At 35.1% G+C, this 25,145-nt stretch overlaps 1 protein-coding gene and 1 pseudogene across 1 annotated transcript in view; one reads left to right on the forward strand and one right to left on the reverse strand.

Annotated features, from left to right (window-relative positions):
• LOC143067214 (ribonucleases P/MRP protein subunit POP1-like) overlaps positions 1-1,449 on the forward strand; it is a 54,496-nt pseudogene extending 53,047 nt beyond the window's left edge.
• Positions 1-25,145, reverse strand: part of LOC143059895 (uncharacterized) — an 82,040-nt gene that overhangs the window by 35,894 nt on the left and 21,001 nt on the right. The window lies entirely within an intron of this gene.

The raw sequence follows: 25,145 nt of genomic DNA on the forward strand, positions 1-25,145 counted from the left end.
TAAAAGTTAGCTAAGAGTTATTGCCCCTTAATGAATATGTTTAACAATTTGACTGTCTGTGAAAAAAAAGATTTTAAACAACAATTCAATAAACATTACAGTACATAATGTTGATATACATTATTTGTTTATGACAAAGAAGGGTTTGGCAAAGTTTTGACAGTTCCATGAAATACATAAGAGCAACTTGACATGATATCATATGGACCAATATTCTTGTTTTTGTGCTTGGTGCATAAAAGGGTGAATGTGCAGGAATAACTGCTTTCTGCATTAATTATGTAGCATTTTTATGCATGTTGTGTGTCCAATAACTATACCACACAGCCAGCGTTTGATTTTTTTTTTTTTTTAAACAGTTTAAATTATACTGTTTTACAGTTTATGGTGTGAAAATGATGTTTAATGAATGTGTATGTAACAGATACTAAGTTGCTGATATTTTGTTTGAATTAGGTTCATTGGCAGATTTAGGGATAGAAGAGTCAAGGGTACCAGTAATCCTTGTACAGAGACCAGGAACCAGTGGTAACTACGGGTCAGGATGGGATGTGATACTCCCACAGAATTGGAGCATGGCTTTCTGGTTAACATTTATATACCATGGAGCTAGAGCTGCTGGGTCCAGAGATTTGGAAAGTCTAGCATTTGAGCAGAGTACATCTTATTATCCTAATGATTTTCCAGATACATCAGCTGGATCTATACATGAACAAAAATCAGCAGAAAAGCTGAAAAATAAATTTGATAAAAGACCCCCAGCTAAGCGATGCAACTATGTTAAACTTGGTATAGCAGCTCCTTTCTTATTTCCATGGAAAGAACTCACAAGAAGTTGGAATGATGGGTCTATAGAGAATATATATGTTCTTAGAGACAGAAAATGTCTTAAAGTTTTAAGCCAAATATTCAATGCAAATAATAAATCAATCAATCAGCAATACCCAAATAAACAATGCCAGAATACAATACATTGTAAACTTGAAATCACCAAAGAATCAGTCTTTGAGGAACACAAATCTTCTCTTGTACATGTGGAGTTAACAATGTTGCTAAGAGGGGTACCAGATGAACACGCTATGATCTGTATCCCAGTTGATAAAGACATTGAACTGTTACAAAAAGATAAGACCTATTCAGGTCCTAAGGAACCAGTTCACAAAGACAAAAACAAAACTCAAAAAAAGAAAAATATAACACAATCTTTAACAGAATTAAAATCTGTTGACTCAGCATCATGCATCAGGAAATCATGTAGTAGAGAAATAATTGGGTTTGTTAACCATGGAGGATTTTCTTTAGGATCAGGAAATGGGCGTGGACAGGGATTTTGTACAATGAAAGGACTTCAGTATTTATCACAGCATACTTCTCCTTTCTATGTACTTGTCAGAAATCCCTCGTCTTACCAATATAGATTTGCTTACATAAATATAATATAAAGCTGAAGTCTTGTCTTTTCTTTTCCCATGGTTGAATAGACATACTGTGATTCATTTAAAGACTTTAACAATGTTATTTCAAAAGTTGTAATAATTGATAGGCTATAACAAGGTAAAAGTAGCACCAAGCCTGAGATATTTCATAGCGCATTTCTTTAAGACTATAAACTCAAACTAAACAAAATTGCACCTGGTTTATCTCAAAAAGATTTTTAAAGTTTATTATACTACCTTTGGGACAAACAATATCACAATTATAGAAAAGTCTACCAGCTTTACCTCAAAATATGTACAATTCTATGTTAAGTTATTATTTAGTTAGACAGCTTCAGACATACTAATTTTTATATGACCGCAAAGAAAATTTGCGGTCGTATATTGGTATCACGTCATTGTCGTCGTCCGAAGACATTTGGTTTCCGGACAATAACTTTAGTATAAGTAAATAGAAATCTAGATTATTTAAACACAAGGTTTATAAACACAAAAGGAAGGTTGGGATGGATTTTGAAGGTATGGTCCCAATAGTTTAGGAATTAGGGGCCAAAATAAGCATTTTTCTAGTTTCCAGACAATAACTTGTGGAACGTTGTATGGATCTCCCTGAAATTATACCACAAGTTTCCATACCACAAAGGGATGGTTAGGATTGGCTTTTGGGGGATATGGCTCAAACCGTTTAGGAATTAGGATTAAAAAAAAGGGGGAAAACAAGGGTTTCCTGGTTAATGGACAATTACTTATAATAAGTACAATATATAGTTTAAAAATTGTGTCCGATGACCTCACTTCCCAATGCTGACATGGCTAAAAATAGAACATAGGGGTAAAATGCAGTTTTTGGCTTATATCTCTGAAACCAAAGCATTTAAAGCTCTGAAACTAAAGCATTTAGAGCAAATCTGACAATAGGTTAAAATGTTCATCAGGTTGAGATTTTCAGACAAATCAGACAATCTGTTGTTGGGTTGCTGCCCCTGAATTAGTAATTTTAAGAATATTTTGCAGTTTTTGGTTATTATCTTGAATATTATAGATAAAGATAAAGTTTTAACAGCAATAATGTTTAGCAAAGTAAGATCTACAAATAAGTCAACAGAACCAAAATTGTCAATTGACCCCTTAAATCACTGATCAATGAAATGAGGTCGAGGTCAGGTGAACCCCTTCTGACAGACATGTAGAGTAGACATTGCAAGGAACCCTTATACCAAATGTAGTTTTTCTATTACTCAAAATAAGTAATAAGGAGTTATTGCCCTTTAAAGTCAATTTTTAACAATTTTTTGTAAATTTTTCTTATCTTTTACAAAAATCTTCTCTGAAACTACTGAGAAAAATTTGCCCAAACTTGGCCACAATCAACATTAGGGTATTTAGTTTAAAAAATGTGTCTGATGACCCCGCCTGCCAACAACATGGCCAACATTGCTAAATATAGAACTTAGGGGTAAAATGCAGTTTTTGGCTTATAACTCTGAAACTAAAGCAAAAGTATATAAATGGTTGCATTAATTTATGCATCAATTGTAAACAAAAATATCAGGTGAGCAACACAGACTCCTTGGAGCCTCTAGTTGTTGAAAGTCTTAAAATGGTTTAAGGTTTGCACCTTTGCGTAGGAACTATTTTGTTTTAAATATGTACTACTTTTCTGTGTTCTTTTACGACCGGATCTGATTAGGTGGTGTTACATCTGACAAAGTCTATCCAAAGTCTATCCAAATTATTTTTACAAAAAATTCCGCTCAAGCTGTGCTAGGAGCCGTGTTAAACTTGCAGTGAGGTAAGAGTTTTTTTGCTCCGTGTTGAAGGTCTCACTGTGACTTTGAGATGAAGAACAGCAATAAAAGCATGTGTTTTTAGCTCACCTGACCTGAAAGGTCAAGTGAGCTTTTCTCATCACTTGGCGTCCGTCGTCCGTAAACTTTTACAAAAATCTTCTCCTCTGAAACTACTGGGCCAAATTTAACGAAACTTGGCCACAATCATCCTTGGGGTATCTAGTTTAAACTAGAGGCTCTAAAGAGCCTGTGTCGCTCACCTTGGTCTGGTGCATATTAAACAATGGACACGGATAAATTCATGACATAATTGTGTTTTGGTGATAGTGATGTGTTTGTAGATCTTACTTTACTGAACATTCTTGTTGCTACAATTATCTCTATCTATAATGAACTTGGCCCAGTAATTACAGTGGAAAATATTTTCTAAAAATTTACAAAAATTTATGAAAAATGTTAAAAATTAACTATAAAGGGCAATAACTCCTTAAGGAATCAATTGACTATTTTGGTCATGTAAACTTATTTGTAGATCTTATTTTGCTGAACGTTATTGCTGTATACAGTTTATCTCTATCTATAATAATATTCAAGATAATAACAAAAAACGGCAAAATTTCCTTAAAATTACCAATTCAGGACAGTAACCTAACAACGGGTTGTCTGATCCATGTGAAAACATCAGGGCAGATAGATCTTGACCTGATAAACAATTAAACCCTGTCAGATTTTCTCTTAATGCTTTGGTTTTTGAGTTATAAGCCAAAAACTGCATTTTACCCCTATGTTCTATTATTAGCCGTGGCAGCCATTTTGGTTGATTGGCCAGGTCACGCCACACATTTTTTAAACAAGTAACCCCAATGATGATTGTGGCCAAGTTTAGTTTAATTTGGCCCAGTAGTTTCAGAGAAGAAGATTTTTGTAAAAGATTACTAAGATTTACGAAAAAATGGTTAAAAATTGACTATAAAGGGCAATAACTCCTAAAGGGGTCAACTGACCATTTTGGTCATCTGACTTATTTGTAAATCTTACTTTGCTGAACATTATTGCTGTTTACAGTTTATCTCTATCTATAATTATATTCAAGATAATACCTAAAAACAGCAAAAATTCCCTAAAATTACCAGTTCAGGGGCAGCAACCCAATAACGGGTTGTCGGATTCATCTGAAAATTTGAGGGCAGATAGATTTTGACCTGATAAACAATTTTACCACATGTCAGATTTGCTCTAAATGCTTTGGTTTTTGAGTTATAAGCCAAAAACTGCATTTTACTCCTATGTTCTCTTTTTAGCCATGGCGGCCAGATTGGTTGGTTGGTCGGGTCAAGCCACACATTTTTTAAACTAGATACCCCAATGATGATTGTGGCCAAGTTTGGTATGATTTGGCCCAGTAGTTTCAGAGGAGAAAATTTTTGTAAAAGTTAACGACGACGGACGACGACGGACGACGGACGCCAAGTGATGGGTAAAGCTCACTTGGCCCTTCGGGCCAGGTGAGCTAAAAATGTGTCCGATGACCTGGCCATCAAATCAAGATGGCGGCCATTGCTAAAAATAGAACACTGGGGTAAAATGCACTTTTTGGCTTATAACTCTAAAACCAAAGCATTTAGAGCAAATCTGACGGGATTTAATTGTTAATCAGGTCAACATCTATCTGCCCTGAAATTTTCAGATGGATCGGACAACTGGTTGTTGGGTTGCTGCCCCTGAATTGGTAATTTTAAGGAAATTTTGCAGTTTTTGGTTATTATCTTGAATACTATTATAGATAGAGATAAACTGTAAACAGCAATAATGTTCAGCAAAGTAAGATCTACAAATAAGTCAACATGACCATAATTGTTAGAGAACTCCTTAAGGAGTTATTGTCCTTTATAGTCAATATTGAACAACTTTTCGTCATTTTTGTAACTTGTACAAAAATCTTCTTTTCTAAAACTATGGGCCAAATTTAACCAAACTTGGCCACAATCATTACTAGAGTATCTATTTTAAAAAAGTGTCTAATGACCCTGCCTGCCAACCAAGACGGCCGACATCAGTAAATACAGTAACAGGTGGGCGATACAGGCTATTGAGAGCCTCTAGTTTTGTTGTGCATGTACTGATTTTGTGTCATGGATGGATACCTTTTGTTTTTCTATTGAAGATAAAAATTTACTAAAAGTATCACATATTTTAAAGATCAATGACAATGAGGTCAAGGTCCGTTAAATCCTATCAGACAGACATGAACACCTTACAATTATTCCATATATCTTTTGCTTAAGGTAACTGAAAAACAGACCAAAACACAACAAGAGTGCACACGCTGAAATGTCTCGCCTTCTTTACTAATCATTGATATTATGTTGATAGTCCTAAATATAAAGCTTTATTACAACTGTCACATAAACTTAACATTAACCAAGAAAACTAAACATTGACCAATGAACCATGAAAATGAGGTCAATGTCAGATGAACCATGCCAGGCAGACATGTACAGCTAACAATTCTCTCATACAACAAATATAGTTGACCTATTGCTTATAGTTTAAGAAAAACCGACCAAAACACAAAAACTTAACACTGAGCAATGGAGCGTGAAATTGAGGTCAAGGTCAAATAAAACCTGCGCGACTGATAATAGATTACAAAATATTTCCATACACCAAACAAAGTTGAACTATCGCATATAGTATTAAAAAAAAAAGACCAAAACTCAAGAACTTAACTTTGACCACTGAACCATGAAAATGAGGTTAAGGTCAAATGACACCTGCCAGCTAGAAATTTACACCTTACAATCTTTCCATACACCAAATATAGTAGACCTATTGCATACAGTATAAGAAAAACAGACCAATGAGCAATGAACTGTGAAAATGAGGTCAAGGTCAAGTAAAACCTGCGCAACTGACATATAGATCATAAAATATTTCCATACATCAAATGTAGTTGACCTATCTCATATAGTATTAGAAAAAAAGACCAAAACTCAAAAACTTAACTATAACCACTGAACCATGAAAATGAGGTCAAGGTCAGATGACACCTGTCAGTTGGGCATGTACAACTTAGTCCTTCCATACACCAAATATACTAGACTTATTGCTTATAGTATCCGAGATATGGACTTGACCACCAAACTTAACCTTGTTCACTGATCCATGAAATGAGGTTGAGGTCAAATTAAAACTGTCTGACGAGCATGAGGACCTTACAAGGTACGCACATATCAAATATAGTTATCCTATTACTCATAAGAGAGAATTAAACATTACAAAAATTCTTAACTTTTTTTTTCAAGTAGACACTAAACCATGAAAATGAGGTCAAGGACATTGTACATGTGACTGACGGAAACTTCGTAACATGAGGCACCTATATACAAAGTATGAAGCTTCCACCTTCTAAAATATAAAACTTTTAAAAGTAAGCTTTAACGCCGCCAGATAGTAAAACCTATGTCTTACACAATGTGACTTTTGTCGTAGAATTGTGATGATGATGCCATGTTCCATTGTAAAGGAGGACCTGTTATTGGTCTTCCTTCATTTCTCCATTGAATTAAATATCACTGATTTGTGATGTTAAATACCTTGACCTTATTAGCTTTGACTAGGATATATTACAAATATCATGCTAAACAGACCCAAACTTATCAAGTCCACTTCCAGTTTGCTGATGAACTAAAGACAAATATTGTTTCTATCATGAAAATCTCACAAATGCGAGATATTTTTGTCATATTAATACTTTCATGGGCATTAATACATTTAAATGCACATGATACATTTCTTCAGATTTTTCACAATGAAATTACCTGTCTTTCAGTGTCACCATTTTGATTTTATACATCAAGTTTTATTTCTGTCAATTCAACACTGCAGAAACACAATCAATAACAAAATAAGAGTATTTCTGTAAGTAATTCTTCTTAGAAAACAGCCATCATATAATTTTACTAGTACAACTCATATCAAATATCATTGACCTACCACTAGTGGTTTTCCTCAAACTGACCTAATCACAAATTATTAAAATGTTGAAGCCGCCGCCAGAAACATCAAGCCTAAGTCTCAATTATTTTCTTTATTGATGCAAGACAAAAACAAAATAATTTATTGCATTATTAAAACAAGAATGTGTCCCCAGTACACGGATGCCCCATCCACACTATCATTTTCTATGTTCAGAGGACCGTGAAAATGGGGTAATAACTCTAATTTGGCATTAAAATTAGAAAGATCATATCAAAGGGAACATGTATACTAAGTTTCAAGTTGGTTGGACTTCAACTTCATCAAAAACTACCTCGACCAAAAACTTTAATCTGAAGCGGGACAGACGGACGGACGGATGGACGGATAAACGGATGGACGAACAGACGGATGCACAGACCAGAAAACATAATGCCCATAAATGGGGCATAAAAATAGTTGAGCAACGGATGAAATTTTGTCATCAGTTGATAAGATGAATTCTCAAACTGTTACTAATGAAAATGTTCACTTGGTATTGTGAAAGGGAAAAGCCTTTTGTAGAAGTAGAGAAAAATGGACATTACTAACAGAGGTATGTTTAGAATGACTAAGTCACAATAATGTATGCACACTTCCAACAAAGTCCATTGAAGATATTCTAGTAAATTTGAAAGAACAACAAAATATACATTGAATACTTTACTAATTTCTTCAAAAAAATTTATAAGGATTATTCCAGAGTCAATACACCTTATCGCTATTAGCCTTTTCGGCCGACTGACCCGGCCGCTTGAACTTTTGACGCATACAACAATCACTTTTCCATTGTGGCGTCAGATATTTTGTTTTATGACGTCAAAATTTTACGGGAACCTGTGTGATATCCAGTAATGGCGGACAAATAGCGATATAAATTTAAAAAAAAACTCATTTATCTAGCACTAAAAGTGTGTTGAATTAACAAGTGTGGAAGAAGAAGAAAACACTACATAATTCTATTAAATAGTGTTAAGAGATTTTACCAGTTTTCAGTTTCATATTATGTGATTAAATTGGTAATTTACACCAATCATCAAGTTTTTAAGCTTTTACTCTGGTATCCAATAAACACAATTATATCTTGTTAATTTAGCTTAATTGCATTTTTTCACAACTGTTTATCAAAAATTGGCACCTTTAAAATGTCAAACTTTCACCAAGTTAACAAATTGGCAACTACCGATTACAGCAAAATAACCTTCTATTAGATTTAATGTAGACTGGTTATTAACTTTCTCTTAGATTTGATGTAGACTGGTTATAACCTTCTCTTAGATTTAATGTAGACTGGTTATTAAGATTTAATGTAGACTGGTTATTAAGATTTAATGTAGACTGGTTATTAACCTTCTCTTAGATTTAATGTAGACTGGTTATAACCTTTTCTTAGATTTAATGTAGACTGGTTATAACCTTCTCTTAGATTTAATGTAGACTGGTTATTAAGATTTAATGTAGACTGGTTATTAACCTTCTCTTAGATTTAATGTAGACTGGTTATAACCTTCTCTTAGATTTAATGTAGACTGGTTATTAACCTTCTCTTAGATTTAATGTAGACTGGTTATAACCTTTCCTTAGATTTAATGTAGACTGGTTATAACCTTTTCTTAGATTCCGGCCGGCAGGCGGCAATCAAATGTCCGTGCATTAACTCATGAACCGTTCAACCAAAGCTTTTAAAATTTTATATGTTGTTACTGACAACTAAATGAAGGTCAAGTTCAATAATGGCGATTTTGATTTTACTGTTCAGGAGTTATGGTTCTTGAAAGATGGAAAAATTGAGTTTCCAGTCGTGTCCATGCATTTACGCATGAACTGTTCTACCAAAGCTTCCCAAATTTTAATATGTTGTTACTGATGACAAAATAGAGGTCAAGTTCAATAATGACGATTTTGACTTTTACCGTTCAGGAGTTATGGTTCTTGAAAGATTGAAAAATGGAGTTTCCAGTCGTGTCCGTGCATTTACGCATGAACTTACTGTTCTACCAAAGCTTTCCAAATTTTAATATGTTGTTACTGATGACAAAATGGAGGTCAAGTTCAATAATGACGATTTTGACTTTTACCGTTCAGGAGTTATGGTTCTTGACGGATTAAAAAATGGTGTTTCCAGTCGTGTCCGTGCATTTTCTCATGAACCATTCAACCAAAGCTTTTGAAATTTTGATATGTTGTTACTGATGACAAAATAGAGGTCAAGTTCAATAATGACGATTTTGACTTTTACTGTTCAGGAGTTATGGTTCTTGAAAGATTAAAAAATGGTGTTTCCAGTCGTGTCCGTGCATTTTCTCATGAACCATTCAACCAAAGCTTTTGAAATTTTTATATGTTGTTACTGATGACAAAATAGAGGTCAAGTTCAATAATGACGATTTTGACTTTTACCGTTCAGGAGTTTAGGTTCTTGAAAGATCGTAAAATGGCGTTTCCATTCACGTTGTTTTTACCTAGAACCATTAAATCTAAGCTTTTCAAATTTTAATATGTTGATACTGATGAAAAAATGGAGGTCAAATTTGATATTGACGATTTTCACTTGCACCATTTATCAGTAATGGTTCTTGTGATATTGCCAGGACACAAATAAATGTTAATAAATCCGTTTTGCTGTCGTTGTGACAGCTTCTTGTTAGTTCCTGATCTCGGTGTAGGTCATATCTACTTTGTAAAATGTTTAATTGTTGTTCAAGTTCAGATTCTTTCCTTTGACTTTTTTTGTTTTGAATATGAAGTATAAGAGATAGTTTTCCCTCTTATGATCTCTTATTGTACATTTTAATAACTCACAAAATATATGGGGGTCTACAGATAAGAGGCCCCTCATGGGGGGGGGGGGTCCTAGTAATCACATAATCACCATTTTTTTGCCAATATAATCACATAATCATTAAATATTTGCTTATCTTTAGTAATCAAATAATCATAAACTAAAAATACAGTCCTAGGTAATCAAATAATCATGAAATATTTGGCTTAATAATCAAATAATCATTAAAAAAACGGCCAAGTAATCACATAATCAAAAATCCCATGAGGGCACTCAGATAATTCTGGTTCTTCCCCAGTATCTGTATTTGATAGGTTATATTGATTAACAGTGTCTGATATACACTTTTTAATCTCAGCCAGATAACAAATATCATGTAGTAAGGGGTAACACGAATGACCGAATAACACTGTTATTATCAGAATAACACATGTAATGACCGAATAACACTTCAAATATCAATATTAACACATTTGAGTGACTTTTAAACATATATTATTGAATAAAATTATAATAGAAGTGTATTTTATAACCTAAAAATGATTTACAAGTTGCAGGTAAGTTAATATTGATCATTATACATTTATGGATATCGGTGTGTACTTCCAAGATGGCGACCAAGGAAATCGTATGGAATGAATAAAAGAAAGATTGCATACAATCCCTCAAGTTCATCTTAGACCACCAAAGTGGAGCCCTCACGCCACGTCAAGGCAATGAACAATGTGAGGGTGGGCCTTTTTAAAATAAAATATGGAATAGTACTTAAACTGTTTAAATTAGTTTTTGTTTTAATTTTAGTTAGTTAATATGAGGCAGGCATTACCTGTGAATGAGGACGAAGTTTGTTTGAATTATTATTTTTTTTATTTTAAATATTTGTTAAAAAAAAGATACGGAAATACCGTAACGTTTCCGATTTTGGTTATGTTGTTAGGGATTTTACTTGTGACGTTAATTAAGTTATGACGTCATGTTCAATGTAAACAAAGAAACGCAATGCATCAGGTAGGCCTAACGTTTATTCATACCAAAGACAAAGAATGATTAAAAATGAAATATTGGTATTGTGTTCCTTGAGTTCCTATATTTTACTAGACTAATCAAAGTCTCACGACAACAAGACCGGAAGAAGGAAGTAGAGTTATGTGTTCTGCGCAGATCCGGAAATTAGAAAACACGACAAAAAAAAATTGAACGATTTTGAGTCCATTAGTACAATGAAAAATTCGGGAAATTTTCCCGATTTTTTTAATTTTTTTTTTTTATTGAATTTTCTACTGTAATAGGGGACTTCGTCCCCATAATATGAGGCAGGCATAACCTGTGAATGGGGACGAAGTCTGTATGTAATATGAGGCAGGCATTACCTGTAAATGGGGGTATCGGGACCGTTCGCCCTAATAACATGTTCGCCCTAGGTCCGTTCGCTCTGAGTTCGTTCGCCCAGAGTCCGTATGAATTATTTTTTTGTAACTTAAATATTTGTTAAAAAAAAGAAACGGAAATACCGTAACGTTTCCGATTTTGGTTCTGTTGTTTGGGATTTTAGTTGTGACGTTATTTAAATTATGACGTCATATGCAATGTAAACAAAGAAACGCTATCATCAGATAACGTTTTTTCATATCAAGGAATTATTAAAAATGAAATTGGTATTGCGCGTTCCTTCCTATTTTATACTAGACTGATAAATATATATTTTACTCAAAGTTTCATACAAACGAGACCGGAAAAAGGAAGTACATTGTACATTTCTGCGCAGGTCCGGGATTTCAAAACACGACAAAAAAAATTTGAACGATTTTGAGTTCATTAGTACAATGAAAAATTCGGGAAATTTTCCCGTATTTTTTTTTATTGAATTTTCTACTGTTATTGGGGACTCCGTCCCCATATTATTTTTTCAATAGTCGACTTTCATATTATATTTGATGTAAGCGGTTATGCGCAACGTAAGCGGCCAACGTCACGTGATACCCGACAAGTCCCTAAACCGCGAAAACATAAACAAAGTTACAAACAATATGGTAAAACGTTGTGTTTGGGGAACATGCAACAGCGATGACCGGTACAAAGATAAACCGCATATGTCAGGAGTTGAATTCTTCCCTATACCGAAGCCAAAAACAAGAATGCAAGAAACTCTGCAGTGGGTAAAAGCTTGTGGCAGGAAAAATTACACCGTTGTTAATGTCAACAAACATGCCTATGTATGTAGCAAACATTTTATTGACGGAAGACCTACAGCCATGCATCCATACCCAACCATAGCAACCCTATCAAATCAAGTAGTGCACAAGTCGCGGAAACTTCCCTTTGACAGAGCTATGACCAAAACCATCATGACCACGCCCACTAAAACTCAAACTGAAGTATGGATGGATGTTCAGGCATATGTTACTGTTGATAATAACACACCAACAGACCAACCTCTTCAGGCAACAGCACATTCCTGTGAAGAATTGAAAGGTAATGACTGGTATATATAAAATTTATCTTATCTTATCTTATATATATATATTTACATATTTTGAAATAGCAAGGCATTGACTGATTATACATGTTGTAAGTCATCACACCAAACTGAAGAAAAAAGGGGGGTGGATTGACTGTAACCCAAGTTGCATGCTTTTCTCAATTGATTTACTTGTTTGGGTCTGACACGAGTACAGTTAAGTGAGTGAATAGAATATGTACAATACATTAAACATGTGAAAAATATAAAACTACTTGAGACTAAGATATTTTTTCGCCTTTCATTTCCTGCAGGTGATCATAGTTATAAAAGAAACCGAAATACCGTACGTAACGTTCCCGATTTTGATTCTGTTGCTAGGTAATAAGCTGTGACGTTCTTTAAGTTATGACGTCATATTCGATGTAAACAAAAGAAACGCTTTCATCAGGTAACGTTTTTTCATATCAAACAATTATTAAAATTGAAGTTGTATTGAGATCCAATCTTATATTTTACTGGACTGATAAATATAATTTTTCAAAGTCTCATGCAATCAAGACAGATATCTGCGCAAAAGCGGAGAAAACCGGAACAGGAAGTAGATCTGAAAAAAAAAGTTAACGATTTTGAGTTCATTAGTAGAATGAAAAATTCGGGAAATTTTCCCGATTTTTTTTTTTTTTTTTTTTTTATTGATTTTTCTACCGTAATTGGGGACTTCGTCCCCATATTAAAAAAAATATTATCTTTATCATATTATTATATTTTTAATTTAGAAATGGATGTTAACCAAGCCCCTATAAAACTCTAAAATTACAACTACTAAGATATCCTGCACAAGGCACGGGCTTATCTGTCATAGTCCGCGAAAATACTTTATTTAGAATTTATTGTAAAAAAACATATCCTGCACAAGGCACGGGCTTATCTGTCATAGTCCGCGAAAATACTATATTTAGAATTTATTGTAAAAAAATTATAACAACTAAGATATACTGCACAAGGCACGGGCTTATCTGTCATAGTCCGCGAAAATACTTTATTTAGAATTGTAAAAAAAAATATAACTATTAAGATATCCTGCACGAGGCACGGGCTTATCTGTCATAGTCCGCGAAAATACTTTATTTAGAATTGTTAAAAAAATATATTCATCCAGTTCAACTTGAAAACATGTGGTTATTTGTCAAATAGGTAGCAATGATTGTGACAGATATTATTTTGATGAGACAGCCTTCAGAACAGACATCAATATTTTCATTTATGCTTAACTCCACGTGAAATGTATTTTGTTTAAGAAGAAGAATTTTTTTTAACATTGAATGACTAAAATAATCCAAAAGTTCTTACATATTTTTAATTTTAAATTATAATTTGCCAGAAGAAAGCTTTTTTTAACAGGAAAACTCAAATCAACTTTAAATACCTTTTTTTTTTAAATAATTTTTAAATAATTTTATTTTAAAAAATCAAAAATTATTGGTGAAACATTGAACATTATTACCCTTTCACAGAAAACTAACATAGGATGTACATATTGTATATAGTTGTAAATATTTATTTGTGTTCTTTTTTTTTATTTTATAATTATTGGTGTTGGTAATGCAGCCTTAAATGGTATACCAAGACAGTCACAAGCCTGTTTAATAAGATAAGATAAGATAAATACGTTTATTGCAATAAGCACAATTATGCTATAGCACATTTAAATAGAATTTAAAATTCAGAGTTCATGAATTCATTGTGATTCTCTATCAGGTCAACCCGTCTTTCCGTCTCAATTTGTTTTGTCTTCAATATTTCAACTTCATTATTGATGTGCAAATGTAATTTTTCAAAACAATTTGGGATGTCCTCAGTCTTTACATTTATACGACGGGGGTGTATCACTTGTGTTGCTCATTGTGCTCGTGTGGCGGGAAGGAGTTCAAAAAGAATCAATTTTTAAACACAAAATTAAATGAAAGTCACCAATTAAACGACAGTTATTGATAAACCGATGAATAAGGAAGTGTTCTTACATATCAGTTTTCAAATTCTCAGCAGATAGATTTTTTCTCACAGAAATACCAGGAGCAAAATTTTCGTGTTATTCAAACAGGGCAGTCACCAGACGTCTAGCATTGTAGTAACTAAGTTACTTTACCAAAATAAATAGAATATTGCGTGTGACTCTGTTTAATTTTATCGCCATATATAGCAACATATTTTTTCCTTGGAAACAGAGTTATTATTTGTAGAATTCTGCAGCATAGGGACTTCAATGATCTCAATTGTTTCCAAACCATTAAGAAAATACATAGAAGCATATATACTCCAACTCGAAACTACCATGGTTAAGTATTGTTAACAACAGGTGCCATGGAAACAAATATCACCTATCAATAAAATTTTCTGTTATGTCAGTCAACTAATTGTTGTTGGGTTGCCGCATTTCCCCTCTTACAGCAAAATTGAGAACGGAAATGGGGAATGAGTCAAAGTGACAACAACCTGACCAAAGAGCTAAAAAAAAACAGTCTTAGTTTTTAAATGTCTTTTGTTGTTTGACTGTTGATGTTTCACCCACCCATGACAGAACTTCACAGGATATTTTTTGTTGTTTGACTGTTGATGTTTCACCCACTCATGACAGACCTTTACTGGATATTTTTTGTTGTTTGACTGTTGATGTTTCACCTTCTCATGACAGAACTTTACTGGATATTTTTTGTTGTTTGATTGTTGATGTTTCACCCACTCATGACAGAACTTTACTGGATATTTTTTGTTGTTTGGCTGTTGATGTTTCACCCACTCATGACAGTACTTTACTGGATGTTTCTCCCACTCATGACGGTACTTTACTGGATGTTTCACCCACTAATGACAGTACTTTACTGGATGTTTCACCAAAACATGACGGTACTTTATTGAATGTTTCACCAACTCATGACAGTACTTTACTGGATGTTTCACCCACTCAAGACAGTACTTTACTGGATGATTCACCCACTCATGACGGTACTTTACTGGATGTTTCACCCACTCATGACAGTATTTTACTGGATGTTTCACACGCTCATGACGGTAATTTACTGGATGTTTCACCCACTCATGACAGTACTTTACTGGATGTTTCACCCAAAAATGACGGTACTTGACTGAATGTTTCACCCACTCATGACATTACTTTACTGGATGTTTCACCCACTCATGACAGTACTTTACTGGATGTTTCACCCACTCATGACAGTAATTTACTGGATGTTTCACCCACTCATGACAGTACTTTACTGGATGTTTCACCCACTCAAGACAGTACTTTACTGGATGATTCACCCACTCATGACGGTACTTTACTGTATGTTTCACCCACTCATGACAGTACTTTACTGGATGTTTCACCCACTCATGACGGTACTTTACTGGATGTTTCACTCACTCATGACGGTACTTTACTGGATGTTTCACCCACTCATGACAGTTCTTTACTGGATGTTTCAACCACTCATGACAGTACTTTATTGGATGTTTCACCCACTCATGACAGTTCTTTACTGGATGTTTCTATCACTCATGACAGTACTTTATTGGATGTTTCACCCACACATGACAGTACTTTACTGGCTGTTTCACCTACTCATGACAGTACTTTACTGGATAGGTTTTGTTGTTTGGCTGTTGATGTTTCACCCACACATGACAGTACTTTACTGGATGTTTCACCAAAACATGACGGTACTTTACTGGATGTTTCACCCACTCATGACAGTTCTTTCCTGGATGTTTCAACCACTCATGACAGTACTTAATTGGATGTTTCACCCACTCATGACAGTACTTTACTGGCTGTTTCACCCACTCATGACAGTACTTTACTGGATGTTTCACCAAAACATGACGGTACTTTACTGAATGTTTCACCCACTCATGACAGTACTTTACTGGATGTTTCACCCACTCATGACAGTACTTTACCTGATGTTTAACCCACTCATGACAGTACTTTACTGGATGTTTCACCCACTCATGACAGTTCTTTACTGGATGTTTCACCCACTCATGACAGTACTTTACTGGATGTTTCACCCACTCATGACAGTTCTTTACTGGATGTTTCAACCACTCATGACAGTACTTTACTGGATGTTTCAAACACTTATGACAGTTCTTTACTGGATGTTTCACCCACTCATGACGGTACTTTACTGGATGTTTTACCCACTCATAACAGTTCTTTACTGGATGTTTCACCCACTCATGACAGTTCTTTACTGGATGTTTCGCCCACTCATGACAGTACTTTACTGGCTGTTTCACCCACTCATGACAGTACTTTACTGGATGTTTCACCAAAACATGACGGTACTTTACTGGATGTTTCACCCACTCATGACAGTACTTTACTGGATGTTTCACCCACTCATGACAGTACTTTACTGGATGTTTCACCCACTCATGACGGTACTTTACTGGATGTTTCACCCACTCATGACGGTACTTTACTGGATGTTTCACCCACTCATGACAGTTCTTTACTGGATGTTTTACCCACTCATGACGGTACTTTACTGGATGTTTTACCCACTCATGACGGTACTTTACTGGATGTTTCACCCACTCATGACTGTTCTTTACTGGATGTTTTACCCACTCATGACGGTACTTTACTGGATGTTTCACCCACTCATGACAGTACTTTACTGGATGGTTCACCCACTCAAGACAGTACTTTACTGGATGGTTCACCCACTCATGACATTACTTTCCTGGATGTTTCACCCACTTATGACAGTACTTTACTGGATGTTTCACCCACTCATGACAGAACTTTACTGGATGTTTCACCCACTCATGACAGTACTTTACTGGATATTTCTCACTTATAACAGTACTTTACTGGATATTTCCCAGTCATGACAGTTCTTTACTGGATGTTTCACCCACTCATGACGTTACTTTACTAGATGTTTCACCCACTCATGACAGTTCTTTACTGGATGTTTTACCCACTCATGACGGTACTTTACTGGATGTTTCACCCACTCATGACAGTACTTTACTGGATGTTTCACCCACTCATGACGTTACTTTACTGGATGTTTCACCCACTCATGACGGTACTTTACTGGATGTTTCACTCATTCATGACAGTACTTTATTGGATGTTTCACACACTTATGACAGTTCTTTACTGAATGTTTCACCCACACCTGATGGTACTTTATTGGATGTTTCACCCACTCATGATTGTTCTTTACTGGATGTTTAACCCACTCATGACGGTACTTTACTGGATGTTTCACCCACTCATGACAGTTCTTTACTGGATGTTTCACCCACTAATGACGGTACTTTACTGGATGTTTCACCCACTCATGACAGTTCTTTACTGGATGTTTCACCCACTCATGACGGTACTTTACTGGATGTTTCACCCACTCATGACAGTTCTTTACTGGATGTTTTACCCACTCATGACGGTACTTTACTGGATGTTTCACCCACTCATGACAGTACTTTACTAGATGTTTCACCCACTCAAGACAGTACTTTACTGGATGTTTCACCCACTCATGACATTACTTTACTGGATGTTTCACCCACTTATGACAGTACTTTACTGGATGTTTCACCCACTCATGACAGAACTTTACTGGATGTTTCACCCACTCATGACAGTACTTTACTGGATATTTCTCACTCATGACAGTACTTTACTGGATGTTTCACCCACTCATGACGGTACTTTACTGGATGTTTTATCTACTCATGACGGTACTTTACTGGATGTTTCACCCACTCATGACAGTTCTTTACTGGATATTTTACCCACTCATGACGGTACTTTACTGGATGTTTCAACCACTCATGACAGTTCTTTACTGGATGTTTCAACCACTCATGACAGTACTTTATTGGATGTTTTACCCACTCATGACAGTACTTTACTGGATGTTTCACCCACTCATGACAGTTCTTTACTGGATGTTTCACCCACTCATGACGGTACTTTACTGGATGTTTCACCCACTCATGACAGTTCTTTACTGGATGTTTTACCCACTCATGACGGTACTTTACTGGATGTTTCACCCACTCATGACAGTTTTTTACTGGATGTTTCAACCACTCATGACAGTACTTTATTGGATGTTTCACCAACTCATGACAGTACTTTACTGGCTGTTTCACCCACTCATGACAGTACTTTACTGGATGTTTCACCAAAACATGACGGTACTTTACTGAATGTTTCACCCACTCATGACAGTGATTTACTGGATGTTTCAACCACTCATGACCGTACTTTATTGGATGTTTCACCCACTCATGACAGTACTTTATTGGCTGTTTCACCCACTCATGACAGTACTTTACTGGATGTTTCACCAAAACATGACGGTACTTTACTGGATGTTTCACCCACTCATGACAGTGCTTTACTGGATGTTTCAACCACTCATGACATTACTTTATTAGATGTTTCACCCACTCATGACAGTACTTTACTGGCTGTTTCACCCACTCATGACAGTTCTTTACTGGATGTTTCACCCACTCATGACAGTTCTTTACTGGCTGTTTCACCCACTCATGACAGTTCTTTACTGGATGTTTCACCCACTCATGACGGTACTTTACTGGATGTTTTACTCACTCATGACAGTACTTTACTGGCTGTTTCACCCACTCATGACAGTACTTTACTGGATGTTTCACCAAAACATGACGGTACTTTACTGGATGTTTCACCCACTCATGACAGTGCTTTACTGGATGTTTCAACCACTCATGACATTACTTTATTAGATGTTTCACCCACTCATGACAGTGCTTTACTGGCTGTTTCACCCACTCATGACAGTACTTTACTGGATGTTTCACCAAAACATGACGGTACTTTACTGGATGTTTCACCCACTCATGACAGTGCTTTACTGGATGTTTCAACCACTCATGACAGTACTTTATTGGATGTTTCACTTACTCATGACAGTACTTTACTGGCTGTTTCACCCACTCATGACAGTTCTTTACTGGATGTTTCACCCACTCATGACAGTTCTTTACTGGCTGTTTCACCCACTCATGACAGTTCTTTACTGGATGTTTCACCAAAACATGACGGTACTTTACTGGATGTTTCACCCACTCATGACAGTTGTTTACTGGATGTTTCACCAAAACATGACGGTACTTTACTGGATGTTTCACCCACTCATGACAGTTCTTTACTGGATGTTTCACCCACTCATGACAGTACTTTACTGGCTGTTTCACCCACTCATGACAGTACTTTACTGAATAGGTTTTGTTGTTTGGCTGTTGATGTTTCACACACTCATGACAGTACTTTACTGGATAGGTTTTGTTGTTTGGCTGTTGATGTTTCACACACTCATGACAGTACTTTACTGGATGTTTCACCCACTTATGACAGTACTTTACTGAATGTTTCACCCACTCATGACAGAACTTTACTGGTTGTTTCACCCACTCATGACAGTACTTTACTGGATATTTCCCACTCATGACAGTACTTTACTGGATGTTTCACCCACTCATGACAGTACTTTACTGGATGTTACACCCACTCATGACAGTACTTTACTGGATGTTTCACCCACTTATGACAGTACTTTACTGGATGTTTCACCCACTCATGACAGAACTTTACTGGTTGTTTCACCCACTCATGACAGTACTTTACTGGATATTTCCCACTCATGACAGTACTTTACTGGATGTTTCACCCACTCATGACAGTACTTTACTGGATATTTCAGCAACTCATGACAGTACTTTACTGGATGTTTCACCCACTCATGACAGTACTTTACTGGTTGTTTCACCCACTCATGACAGTACTTTACTGGATATTTCCCACTCATGACAGTACTTTACTGGATGTTTCACCTACTCATGACAGTACTTTACTGGATCTTTCACCCACTCATGACAGTACTTTACTGGATGTTTCACCCACTTATGACAGTACTTTACTGGATGTTTCACCCACTCATGACAGAAATTTACTGGTTGTCTCACCCACTCATGACAGTACTTTACTGGATATTTCCCACTCATGACAGTACTTTACTGGATGTTTCACCCACTCATGACAGTACTTTACTGGATGTTTCACCCACTCATGACAGTACTTTACTGGATGTTTCACCCACTCATGACGGTACTTTACTGGATGTTTCACCCGCTCATAACAGTTCTTTACTGGATGTTTCACCCACTCATGACAGTTCTTTACTGGTTGTCTCACCCACTCATGACAGTACTTTACTGGATATTTCCCACTCATGACAGTACTTTACTGGATGTTTCACCCACTCATGACAGTACTTTACTGGATGTTTCACCCACTCATGACAGTACTTTACTGGATGTTTCAACCACTCATGACAGTACTTTATTGGATGTTTCACCCATTCATGACAGTACTTTACTGGCTGTTTCACCCACTCATGACAGTACTTTACTGGATGTTTCAACCACTCATGACAGTACTTTGCTGGATGTTTTAACCACTCATATCAGTTCTTTACTGGATGTTTCACCCACTCATGACAGTTCTTTACTGGATGTTTCACCCACTCATGACAGTTCTTTACTGGATGTTTCACCCACTCATGACAGTTCTTTACTGGATGTTTCACCCACTCATGATTGTTCTTTACTGGATGTTTCACCAAAACATGACTGTACTTTACTGGATGTTTCAACCACTCATGACAGTTCTTTACTGGATGTTTCACCAAAACATGACGGTACTTTACTGGATGTTTCACCCACTCATGACAGTACTTTACTGGATGTTTCACCCACTCATGATGGTTCTTTACTGGATGTGTCACCCACTCATGACAGTACTTTATTGGATGTTTTACCCACTCATGACAGTACCTTACTGGATGTTTCAACCACTCATGACAGTACTTTACTGGATGTTTCACCCATTCAAGACAGTACTTTCCTGGATGTTACACCCACTCATGACAGTACTTTACTGGATGTTTCACCCACTCATGACAGTTCTTTACTGGATGTTTCACCCACTCATGACAGTTCTTTACTGGATGTTTCACCCACTCATGACGGTACTTTACTGGATGCTTCACCCACTCATGACAGTTTGTTACTGGATGTTTCACCCAAACATGACGGTACTTTACTGGATGTTTCACCCACTCATGACAGTTCTTTACTAGATGTTTCACCCACTCATGACAGTACTTTACTGGATGGTTCACCCACTCATGACAGTTCTTTACTGGATGTTTCACCCACTCATGACGGTAATTTACTGGATGTTTCACCCACTCATGACGGTACTTTACTGGATGTTTTACCCACTCATGACAGTTCTTTACCGGATGTTTCACCCACTCATGACAGTACTTTACTGGATGTTTCACCCACTCATGACAGTACTTTACTGGATGTTTCACCCACTCATGACGGTACTTTACTGGATGTTTCACCCACTCATGACTTTACTGGATATTTTTTGTTGTTACACTTCATATTGAAATACAAGGATAATTTATAGAATGACACCCTCTTGTGTAGACCAATCAAAAATCGATAATTCAAAGGCCAATGAATAGAATTTACATTTATAATATTAAAGACAAAGCTCAAGTTCTGTGTTTTGTACTCAGAATATTTCATAGACTTTCAAAATAAAGAAAACATCATGTTTCCTTGTTGTTGTTCTTCTAATAACATATATGTTTAACAGTTATGACGTCATAGTTAAGTATTTTCGATTAAAATTTATAAAAGAACATTCAGTATAATAATTTAAATAACACATAGCTGAGAGGGTGATAGAGAAGATTGGCACCCCTCGATAAAACATGGTCAACCTTGGCTTGGCCTTGATTAACAATGTTTCTTGGGGTAACAATCTGCTGACTATCACCCTCTCAGCTATGTGTTATTCATATGGTGTTGACAACTTAATAGATTGCTGATGCTAACCTAACATCTCCTTTTGTTTAAAGTTCATCCATCTTCTTATAGAAATTCAAATAACAAAATTAACTTAGTATTTATTGAAAAGTATCAAACACATATACATACATACATTTTATAAATGGCAATAGGTGAAAACTACATAATATGTACAAAAGCCTGAAAAAATCACTTTAGAAAAATCGAACAGGAGATATTAAATGTCTACTACTGTGACTTGACTGTAAGTATAGAAATTCTTAAAAACATTTTCATAATATCAATGAAGTGGAATTAAAGTCTAATAGGATTATAAGTAAGCTTTATTTCATCACCGTGTACTTTCATTACCTGACTGTGTACAACAGTTTGTTAAAATTTCTGACCAGATGAACAGTTTGGTTTGATAAAAACAAATTGAAATTTTGTCAGAATTTTGAATTTACTGCAATAGGTGGAGAGCAACACTTAGTCAACTCACAGTAATATTTGTATCTAACTAGCGGACGAAAACAAAATTGAATAAAATATCAAAATTGTTTTTGTATTATTATCCTAAAATAAAAGAAATTGAAAATATAATCAATATTTGGTCTAGACAAACACCTACTCCAGTGAGAAAGACACTAATTATTTCAAAATTAAATCATCTGTTTTTAACACCATGCAATACTACTCTTTAACAACTTATTCGTACAATATATTCATTTATTTAGGAAAACAAGCCTAACAAAATTAAAAGAGAAATATTATGTCTGGAACATAAATTTGGGGGGCTGAAAATATTAGATATTGAAGAATATATAAAAGTGTTAAAATTAACGTGGGTCCGACGGTTGCTAAAAACAATACAAAACTCAAAAAGCTTATAGAAAGCACATAAAATATTGATATTGAAAATCTAGTATTTCTAGGCCCACCAAACAAATGTAAACACCCCTTTTGGAAAGAGGTTTTTAAAGCATGGACAGAAATGCAAAGTAAACTTAAACCAAAAAATGAAGAAGAATTTTTAACAGATTCACTTTGGAATAATGGAAATATTAAAATAGGTAGCAGATCTGTGTTCTATAAAGACTGGGCTGATAACAGTATTTTGTTGATTAATGATCTGGTAGATAATGAGGGTAAATTAATGTCGTTTGAGCAATGCAAAAATAATTATGAAATTAAATCTAACTTTCTAGTTTATAATGGAGTTATATCAGCAATAAAATCATATCAAAATTCTCTTAAACATAATATCTATATAGAAAATCTTTATAAAGTTCATGGACCAATTCTACCAAATAATATTAGAACATTTTTTTTTTGTCAAATAAAGGGTCAAAAGATATGTATAATGTTTTCTTGGAAAAAAGTAGTACAAGGCCTAGTTGTGAAGATACATGGTCTCTAAGATTAAACAAAAAATTTGATTGGAAAAAAGTGCATAATATGTCTTTCTTCACCACAAAAAGCTCTAAACTTCATTGGTTCCAGATCAGAATAGTGCACAGAATCATAGGCACAAATGAATTTTTATTTAAAATTCAAATAAAACAATCAGATAAATGTACTTTCTGTTATGAAGCTATTGAAGATATTGAGCACATATTTTGGACATGCCATAAAACTTCAGATTTATGGATTGAACTTGGTGATTGGATTTATAACCAAACACAAATATTGATTCCGTTTAATATAGATATTATTTTATTTGGAAATTTAGGTAACAACGGAAATAATATGATAAAAAACTTAATAATACTCCTGACAAAATTCTATATTTACAGAACAAAACTAAAAGGTAAATTTTACAGGACTTATAAAACTACCTCAAAGAATCTCTGGCACTAAAAAAGAATTTATTTTTTAAAAGAAAATCTTTTCATATGGCCAATATCTGCTCCCTGGCTTCCAATTTTAGAAGACTAGGTTGATTATCAAACTAGAGGCTCTAAAGAGCCTGTGTCGCTCACCTTGGTCTATGTGAATATTAAAGGAAGCAGATGGATTCATGACAAAATTGTGTTTTGGTGATGGTGATGTGTTTGTACATCTTACTTTACTGAACATTCTTGCTGCTTAAAATTATCTCTATCTATAATGAACTTGGCCCATTAGTTTCAGTGGAAAATGTTAGTAAAAATTTACAAATTTTATGAAAATTGTTAAAAATTGACTATAAAGAACAATAACTCCTAAGGGGGTCAATTGACCATTTCGGTCATGTTGACTTATTTGTAAATCTTACTTTGCTGAACATTATTGTTGTTTACAGTTTATCTCTATCAATAATAATATTCAAGATAATGACCAAAAACAGCAAAATTTTCTTAAAACTAACAATTCAGGGTCAGCAACCCAACAACGGGTTGTCCGATTCATCTAAAAATTTAAGAGCAGATAAATGTTGACCTGATAAACAATTTTACCCCATGTCAGATTTGCTCTAAATGCTTTGGGTTTTGAGTTATAAGCCAAAAACTGCATTTTACCCCATGTTCTATTTTTAGCCATGGTGGCCATCTTGGTTAGATGGCTGGGTCACCGGACACATTTTTTAAACTACTAACCCAAAAGATGATTGTGGCCAAGTTTGGATTAATTTGGCCAAGTAGTTTCAGAGGAGAAGATTTTTGTAAAAGATTACTAAGATTTACGAAAAATGGTTAAAAATTGACTATAAAGGGCAATAACTCCTAAAGGGGTCAACTGAC

The sequence above is a fragment of the Mytilus galloprovincialis genome, chromosome 1 (genome assembly GCF_965363235.1).
Source record: "Mytilus galloprovincialis chromosome 1, xbMytGall1.hap1.1, whole genome shotgun sequence".
Taxonomy (NCBI): domain Eukaryota; kingdom Metazoa; phylum Mollusca; class Bivalvia; order Mytilida; family Mytilidae; genus Mytilus; species Mytilus galloprovincialis.